The 9,313-nt window shown below is 46.9% G+C and overlaps 1 long non-coding RNA gene across 1 annotated transcript; it reads left to right on the forward strand.

Annotated features, from left to right (window-relative positions):
• Positions 1–492: 492 nt before the first annotated feature.
• LOC144284010 (uncharacterized) lies at positions 493–8,081 on the forward strand. Its single transcript, XR_013352492.1, has 3 exons — positions 493–744; positions 1,596–1,658; positions 6,526–8,081. It is a non-coding gene; the product is annotated as an uncharacterized LOC144284010 (long non-coding RNA).
• The last annotated feature ends 1,232 nt before the right edge of the window (positions 8,082–9,313 follow it).

Here is a 9,313-nt window from a genome sequence, read left to right on the forward strand (position 1 = left end):
AAAAGTGGCTTCTCACCTGGTGTCACAGGTATGCATAGGACAGTGGGAGAGCACCCACCTGTCCCTGAACTACCTTCTTTGAGGTACAACTCCAAACAGGGCCCTAGCCAGAAACGGCTGAAGGTAACTTCTCAGAAAAGGAAAAAAAGAAATATTGCTTTAAAACAGCATGGAATGAAACACCCCACCCACATATCCACCCCCCCCCCTTTTCATCCACCACACCCCTCCAGAGGGACTCTTTGATCAGTATCTGCTCCAAGAAGGGGAGGGGAGGTGGAGGAACAAGACGAGAACACTCAGTAAACAGTATTATTAACCCATAGGCTGGCAATAAATCAGGGCAGGAGGTGACCTCAGCAGGCTGGAGTAATCCTGCATGTCAGGATGAATTTATGAGGCCAATTTTATTGGCCTGCATGACCCAGGCTCCTTGGAGACGTCTCAGTAACAAATCCAATCCACTTCATTTATGAGCTGTGTACAGTGTCAGCCACGGGGCCCAGCCAGAGCGTCCTGACCACCCTCCCCGAGGGGGTGCCCGGGAGTGTGGCCCTCAGGGAAGCAATGTTCCCAATCCATCCTGACTGTCACTCCCTGCGAGCCAGCCAGACCTGCCCTGGGAGTCGTCACCTTCAGACTGCTCGTCCTAGATTCTCATTCTGCGCTGCCCTGAGAGCCGGTTCAGCCTGCAGCCAGTCATTGCCCCTCTCCTGGCCTGCTTCCTCCTGACAGAAGGAAAAGGTGGGACTCAGTGTGGCCCAGTGGGGGTACTAGAGGCACGTGGGGGACTCCAGATCTGGCTTATTGCAGGACTTAGAATCTTTGATACCAACTGGGGCATGCTTGTGGTTTCCCCACCCGGTCACCAGATCAACCAACGGTGCCTCCACACATTTCCAGAGGCTCACACTTGACAGTTATTGGTAGGTAATAGCAAAGGGCCCTCCCTGGGCACAGACATCCCAGCTGGGTCCGTGAAGGAGTTGATTCTCCCTCCACTCCCTACCCTGGGAGCAGAAAAGGAGATACTCTTGCCAGTGGCAGCTAGAGGGACCTCGGGGCCAGCCAGGAGCCTTCCCAGTGAGAAGAGGGAGCAGGAGCGGGTAAAGTCCTTTGAGCAGAGGGCCTGGTGTGTACCTGGCCTTCACCTGCTCTCTGTTGGCTCCGAGAGCTGGGCGGAAGGCGCTTAAGTCTATTTGACTGTCCCTGTCATCGTAAGGTTTACGGATGGTTAATTTATTCTTTATAGCACAGTCATTGATGGCTGTTAAATCACAAATGAGAGCCAATAAAGGGTGAATTGCAGCCGAAATTACACTGTTTATATGACAGCAGAGTGCCGGCTAAAAGATTCATATGCTGCTGATGAAGTATGTTATAAATTTTAATTACCATAGTTTGTACAAATGACATGTTTGAAATGCTATTGAGTAATGTGACCCTGATAATGAAACTATAAAATAAATCATTAACTTTCCGAATGAGCTTTTTTATTTCACTGCTGCACAGAGTAAACTTTTCAGTTTATTCCAAATCCGTCTCTTTACACCCCATCCTCCACCCCTGGCCTAACCGGCTTCTCTCTCTACAAGGGCTGGGAATAAGGAAGCAGAAGGAGGCTGGTGACCTGGGGGCATGCCTGGAGAAGCAGCCTGGTAAGACTGACCCTACTGGCCAAGGCCCAGGAGCTGGGAGGGAGAGTCAGCCAAGGGTAGAAGCACTGGATGTGTGCCTTGAATAAACCCCATCATGATTCCCATCTGCGAGAGGCAAGGACCCTTTTCTGAGCATCCATCACAATGCCCAGATGGATAAGTCTCTGGGTGGGGTTGGGCTGCACCATGGCTGAGAGAATTGCAAGGAAACTAGGCAATTGTCCTGGCCCATGGCCCAGTTGAGAGTCCAGAAAAAGGCCAACAGGAATTTGGTAGGTTTTCTCCTTGTTAAAGCATCCTTAATCCCATGCCATGGGCTGGCATGTTTATGAATTAGCTCCTCACAACCTCTACCCCCACCAGGCACCAGTCCCTGTGGTTAAATACATCTTACAGAAAAGAACTTGAAGTGCGAGGAAAAATCTTAAAGAATGAACCTCACCAAAGGCCATTTGGGGCACCTCTTGCTCCAGTCACCATCCCAAGAACTCTCCAGCAGACAGGGCCCCTTTAGTCTTGCACGACAGGAAACACATTGTTAAGTTTGACAAAACCCTGGCTTTGTAGGGTGTTAGCACATCAAGCACTTTGGCCAACCCTTCATCTAAAACTCAATGTGAGTGGAAAGGTAGGGTGGTGGGGAGACAAAACACAGGGAGGACATTTCACTCCCAGCCATATATAAATTCCAGAAGAAAATACGGTTTGAAAAAGCCCTCAGACGTTTCTTCACACCCTTCTAGGGCATATCCAGCCCCGTCCTCCCACTTTGGTCATGTGGAAATGGAGTCCCAGTGGGGCCACAGCAGAGCTGGGGTGATAGCCCCCAAGACCAAGGAAAGAGCGGAATAGGATGGTTTCATGCACTATGGCCAGATTACCCCAAGGCCAGCTTGAAGCAGGCAGCATCACCTTCCTAATAGTGTAAACACAGCCAGCAGCCTCTCTGTTCCTCTTCTGGAGAAAGGTCACTAATATGTACCTCTTCCCTCTGCAGACAGGCCGCCTGGCAGGAAGGCAGGCCTGGCTTGAAAGATTGCTCTGCTCTCTCCTTCCTTCCGTTTCCCAGAGCAAATCTGCTCTCTAGAGTGTGCCAGACGAAAAAAAGGTCAAACTCAAAAGGGCACGCTATGGGACAGCTTCTCGAAGATTCCTCCCAGGGGTCTGCAGAGGAGAACTAGGCATGACAGTGTGGCTTATTAAGAGACACTACACTGAAAAGTCTACTAGCACTTCAGAGGCCTTGCTTCCAGCACCCAGTGACCGGTGACAGAAGAGAAGGGGCGCTGACTGTATTTTCCATTCTGCAAATGAGCAAATGGAAACAAATTGGGAAGGAATTTGTCTTAGGTTCCAGAGTATGTGAATAGCTGGAGCAAGCAGGAAAGCCAAATACATTTATGAGACAATCTGGGAAATTTGGAATCTGACTCAGTATTTGATGATGATATTAAGAAATTATTGTTAATTTTTACAGTTGAATAGCAATACTGTAATTATTCTTGTAAAGGATCCTTAATTGTTACAGATGCATACTGAAGTGATAACCGATGAAATGGTATGCCATCTGTGATTTATTCGAAAATAATCTAAGATGGGAGGGGATGGGGGAGGGCTGGCTGGATGAAACAAGATGGACCATGAGTTAATAACTGCTAAAGTTGGTGATGGTTACTTGGGGGTTCATTATACTATCCTTCTGTGTATGTGTTCAATTTTCCATAACAAAGAAAAATTTTAAAATACTCAAATGCCCTTGCCTCCCAAAGTCTACTGCAATGTCCATTTTCCTATGTGTTCTAAGCAATGCTAGGAAAATAGATTGGACCACTTGCCTCCGGAACATGCTTCAGTGATGTAGGAGGATATGAATTTTCACCTTCCTTTTGTTAGAGGAAGTCCGGAAGGAGTCTGGCATTGGGATGTGTGCAGCCCACACACTGGAGAGAGAAGGCCCTGGTCTACATAGCTTCCTAGCACATACACAGCCAGAAGCAGAAGGTCTGCCTGAGTGGGACTCAGCCCCACTGCATCAACCTGAACAGGCCCCCTCATTTCTTGGAATCTTGGCTGTTTCATTCACCAGCCTACTTCAAAGGATGTTAGGATCAACTTAAATAACTAAGGGGGACTTCTAGAGAGAGGGTATAGGGTAAAAGAGCAAGAATGCAGGTTCTGGACTCCCTGTATCCAAATTCCTAGCATTGTGGCTTAGACAAGTTTCTTAGTTTCTTCTACCTCGAGGTCCTCTGGAGGAGAAGTGGGGTTGTAAGAATTCAGTGACACAATATATGCCGACAGCTAAGAATAATGCCAAGTCTCATGTAAGTTTATTATTATTATTATTATTATTATTATTACTCTATAATGATATTCTAATATATAATGTCAATATTATGAGAAGAGCCACAGAACATTACATCAGAAAGGGACTTGAGGGCAGCCTGGGGGGCTCAGTGGTTTAGCACCACCTTCAGCCCAGGGCCTTATCCTGGAGACCCGGGATCGAGTCCCACATCAGGATCCCTGCATGGAGCCTGCTTCTCCCTCTGCCTATGTCTCTGCCTCTCTCTCTCTCTCTATCTCTAAAAAAAAAAAAAAGAAAAGAAAAAGAAAAAAAGGGACTTGAGAAGTCATTGATTCCAAGCTCCATCTTTTAAAGCATTATAAAAGTGATGTGATTTATCTGGTGCCACATCCCAAGATAGTGACAGAGCCGAACCTACAGCAGACTCCATCTCACTAAGTAGATGGCCACTTCTTGCTTATTATTCCCCACTCATGAGGAGGCCCACACTGAATTGCGTCCTCAGTCCTGAGTCTCATGCTGGCCAGGCACATCCAGGAGTCCCCATGCCCAGTCCTTCGCCGGATTTGTAATGGGGGAGGACCACGGGGTTGGAAGAGAATCCTACGCGCGCGCACGCGCGTGCACACACACACACACACACACACACACACACACACACACTGCTCCTTGTGCCACACTGATCCTGGGAGGACAAAGCGCGGGGGATCAGAAGCCCCTGACGTGTCTTTCTCCTTCCAGGGTGTGTTTCCAAAGAGTGGGTGGCACTTGGAAGGCCTCCCCTCTGACTTATCAGCCACCACAAAAACATTTTCAAGGCGATGGCACAAGCTGCCCTACTTACCATTAAGAGAAAGGACCACATTATTGCTGTTATAAACCATTGATTAAGGTTTATAATAGCAATAATCCCCTCGAAATTCATTGTTACTGCAGTTAATGACCAGTTTATTAGAGCGTTAACCATCCTTGGCAATGGGCTGAGTCGTTTAATGTGGGTAACGACCAATTTCTCAAGGATTATTGCTTAAATAACAATTCTTTGCGAGATGTATGCGCCACCACAAGTGCAGATCTGGCTGGAAGCTTCTCTTCAGAAATAAGTGTTAATTATTTCTTCAGAGTTGCACCATACCTAACAAACCCCAAGCAATGAGCTTCTGGTGGCAGAGCTTCAGTGACACCAAAGAGGCCAAAAGTTGGGCAAGGGCCTAAAGATAGCACCACACCCTTCCATGAGGGAGCCAAAGCTGGAGCCACCACTGGGATGTCTTGGGGCCTTGCAATCGAAAGCACTATTGGGCAACAGTATCTGGCTCTTAGACTACTTTTTCCTCTTCACTTGGCTTCATTTCCAGAACTTTCTACCTGCCCAAATCACCCATCTGCCCCCTTCACAGGTGGGAAAAAGAAGAATCAGCCAAGCAGCTGGGGAAATAGCTAAAGAATGTGAGACCTAGGCCTCATGAAGGTTTAATACGCTCTGAGGCAAATATTTGCCTACACTTGCCCACCCAAGTCCTAGAAGCCCTGGAAGAACATGGCTGCAAAGCAATGAATGGTCTCAACTGTTTGCACATCCACTTGGTGGCTTTGGGGTTGCTCCAAGGCAGGAAAAAAAAAAAAGAAAAAGAAAAAGAAAAATGGGTTCGGCTCACATGCCTCACAGCTCAGCTGGGGCTCTGAGAAGTCATCATGTCATTAAATCATGGTATCACTACACCAAGGGACCTCATTATGAGCCAGGTCACCCTCCTTGTTTTACAGGTAAGGACTAAGGGCCCAGAGAAGGCAGAAGGCTGACCCAAGTCACACAGACACTTAAGCAAAGTTGGAATTAGAGCTCCATCTCCATCTTCTGAGCATTATGGACCTCAAGACCACCTTTTTGGACACATCTCAGCAGAGAACTTCATCTCAAGAAACAGTAAAAGGATCACAGCCCCATAAGGAAGAGAACCCAGGGGCAAGCTGCCTTGAGTCCACAAGCACTGAAACAGGAATCTCAGAAGAAACCAAAGATCTGATTCTCCCACTCTACCCACTCCCCAACTTTCTTTTCATGCCTCCCTCAACTCAAGCATTTCAACCATTCACTACTTTCCATCACTTTACATTAGCACTGGCATTTCAATAACTTTTTTTTACATGATCTGAAAGCTACTGATACGATGACACTCTAATTGCATTATATTAACTAAAATAAATACTAATAGGGTGTGAACCTAGCATAATAAGCTAGCAACCTGCTATCACAGTGCCAGGGTAGGCTAGAGAGAAATCTGGTGCTTCACTCAACAAACACATATCAAGGCCCTGTTTTGTGCAGAGCGCAAAGGCAACCTCCTTTTTTACTCAATATGGCCAAAAATTAATTTGGTACAAGAACAGAAAGTGAGGCACCACAGCCTTTTTGATCTAGGACTTCTTCAAACCCTATGTTTTGACTTAATAGCAAGAATGATCACTGCTCAATAATGGCAAGGGGCAAAATGAACACCTATCCTAGGAATTCAGTGAAGGAAGTTCCCCTAAGCCATCCCTTCTCTTGTCCTTCAGACACACAGACCCACCAGCATCGTGGAGCCAGATGAATCAACGGGATCTGACACAGCTCCCTCCCAACAAGAATGTGTGGAACACAAAGGATGGGCCCCTCATCTCTCTCCTGCTTGCTCGCTGATACTCTGGCCAGCACTCTGACACCATAGTGATGACATTAGACCCCATTTTTCCCCCAAGTTATAATGTTTATGAGTCCAAATGTCAGCATTTGTTTCTTAAGCCATCAAACTGAATTCATGATTGTGTGGATTAGATAAACACTCTCACTAAATCACAAGAGTTCAGTGTCTTCTATTCAGATTCCCAACTGTATTGCTATCCATATGCTTATAGGATATTATGAAATTTTTATTTGCAGCCATGCAAGATAATAGCATCAATTATAGATCATGTTTGAGCTGCATATAGTTTTGTTGTTTCAAGTAAATAAGTTAATATATGTAAAGTGCTTAAAAGAATGGCTGGCACATAGCAAGGGCTCAATAAATGTTAGCAGTTATTTCTGCTGGCTATGATGCAATGCCTGACACTAAATACGATAAAAACCAGTCACAATTTCCTGTCCATAATCATAAAAACAACGCACTAAGTCTAATAACTGAAATGAAACCAATACAATTTAATGTGTTCAGTCACTTTCTGAATTGTGAACAGTTTACCATGGGGGTAAATTTCATGTATCTTATCAAAGATAAGATGTATATACATAATTTATATCAGGGTATATTTTTGATCCGTCACTCCTGTCCTTGCCTTCGATGGTGGTGGAGGATCCACAGAAGGTCTTCAGTCTATGAGCAAGAATTACTTTCCCGGGCACGTGGGTGGCTCAGTCGGTTAAGCATCAGACTCTTGGTTTTGGCTCAGGTCATAATCTGAGGGTCCTGGGATCAAGCCCCACATCTGGCACTGCACTGAGCAGGGAGCCTGCTTAAGATTCTCTCTCTCTGTCTCCCCACCTCTCTCTGCCCCACCCCAACCCCGCTTGTGCTCTCAGTCTAAAAAAAAAAGAAAACAAACAACAAACAAGACTCCATCAAGACTCCAAAAATCTTCTGTAGTTTTCATTCCTCTACTCTGAACTCAGCAACTTCACACCTTTTCCAGGGGTCAGAAACTGGGTGAAGCAGCAGAGACCCAGAGAAGCATGGTGGCATCCTCGCCCTGGAGCAGCTGGCTGGTCAGGGAAGACAGACAAACAGGCACATAAGGAGCTAAGTGAGATACAATGTGCTAAGAGTACACCCTCCTCACGTGTCTGCAGGGTAGACGACAAGTGAAGGGAGGAGTGGGAGCACAACAGAGGAGCAATTATTTCTGCCTAGCAAGAGGAGAACCATTCCCCAGGAGGTATTGTTTGAACTATACCCAGAGCTAGAACCAATGTGTGGGTGAAACACCTGTGCCAGGAGCCAGCGCAGCAGAGACACAGAGCGGGGACAGAGAGAATAGTTCGGCTCTGATGAACTTCTCCTAAAATTGAATTAGAACATCAGAAGGCCGGGGTGGGGGGGGCATGGTAAATGCAGTATATAGATGCTTGATGTCCTATCAAAATATTTTTTTTCGACTTCTATTAACCTATGAAGGGGCAAGAGTGAATAGTTAGGGCCTGGAAAGGAATTAATAATGCAGGCTTCCTTGGATCTTCAAGGATTCCAATAGCATTTCACAAGGCAGGAAAGGAAGGAAGGTGAGTCAAACAAAAGGAAACCAAAGGGATCTGGAAGAGCGTGGAGACGTGGCCCATTCTCCCCTCGGAGGCATGACTCAAACTATCCAAAAGCATTGCTCGCCCTTGACTGAATTCCCAGGAGGCTCCTTCCAATATTTATGGGAGGAGTCATACCTCACATGGAAGCACCTGATAGCTGACAGGGATTTGAAACAAACAGAAAAGGGTGAAGGGGTGAGAAACTAAGCTCAGGTAACCACCCAGTGTATGGCCACGAAAGAACGGTGGCTGCTTTCCTGGAGCTCCTTCCCTTTGCTGGCTCCGGAAATGTCATAAAAGATGCTACCAAGCCTCGCTGCCTCCTAGTGTCTCCAACAGAGCTGTCACCTCAACAAAATGATTTTCCTTCCCCTTACAGAGATTTCTTTCCGTGGGGCGGGGGCGGGGGGGGGGGGTGGGGCTGGGGCAGCAAGGGGCTTGTTTCAAAGAGTATTGCAACACAGCATGACCTTTCTTGGTCTGCCTTGCTTTAAAAATGTTGTATTTCTAGGTTTTTATTGTCATTATTTCTCCTCTTTGTTTTTCTGGCTTCACTGGGTCCCTACGCCTTCCTGGCTCTGGGTCTCGGCCCACAGCCAACAGTGACACGGACCCAGCCTTCCTTCCAGAGCCAGGCGGTTGGAATCGTGTTGCAAGTCACTCGTGCTGAGCCAGGAGAGGGTTCTCGCATCGCATCGGGGTGCATCCTCCAGGATGAGCCTGACCCTGGAAACGGCCCTTCAGACTTTCTCAGGTGCTCACCATTTCTCCCAGCGCTCACAGGGATCGTTTGGTTAAAGTAGGTGGGGGTGAGAGGTCAGAACTGGATTCCCATCCAGCAGGTTTGACAGGTACATAGCATGTAGCAAGACTAAAAGCCCCAATTCCACTCCTTAATTAAAAACATTTTTCATTCCAAACCTATAAAAGGCAGATGTGCCGCATTCCTCCGACCACAGATCGCTGCTCTGTATTGAGTGCTACAGCCCAAATCCTTCTTTCTCAGGGCTTGAAAATACAAGGCCATCAAAGCACAGCGCAACCCTGCCTCTTCCCCCACTTCTCGCC

The sequence above is a fragment of the Canis aureus genome, chromosome 15 (assembly GCF_053574225.1).
Source record: "Canis aureus isolate CA01 chromosome 15, VMU_Caureus_v.1.0, whole genome shotgun sequence".
Classification (NCBI taxonomy): domain Eukaryota; kingdom Metazoa; phylum Chordata; class Mammalia; order Carnivora; family Canidae; genus Canis; species Canis aureus.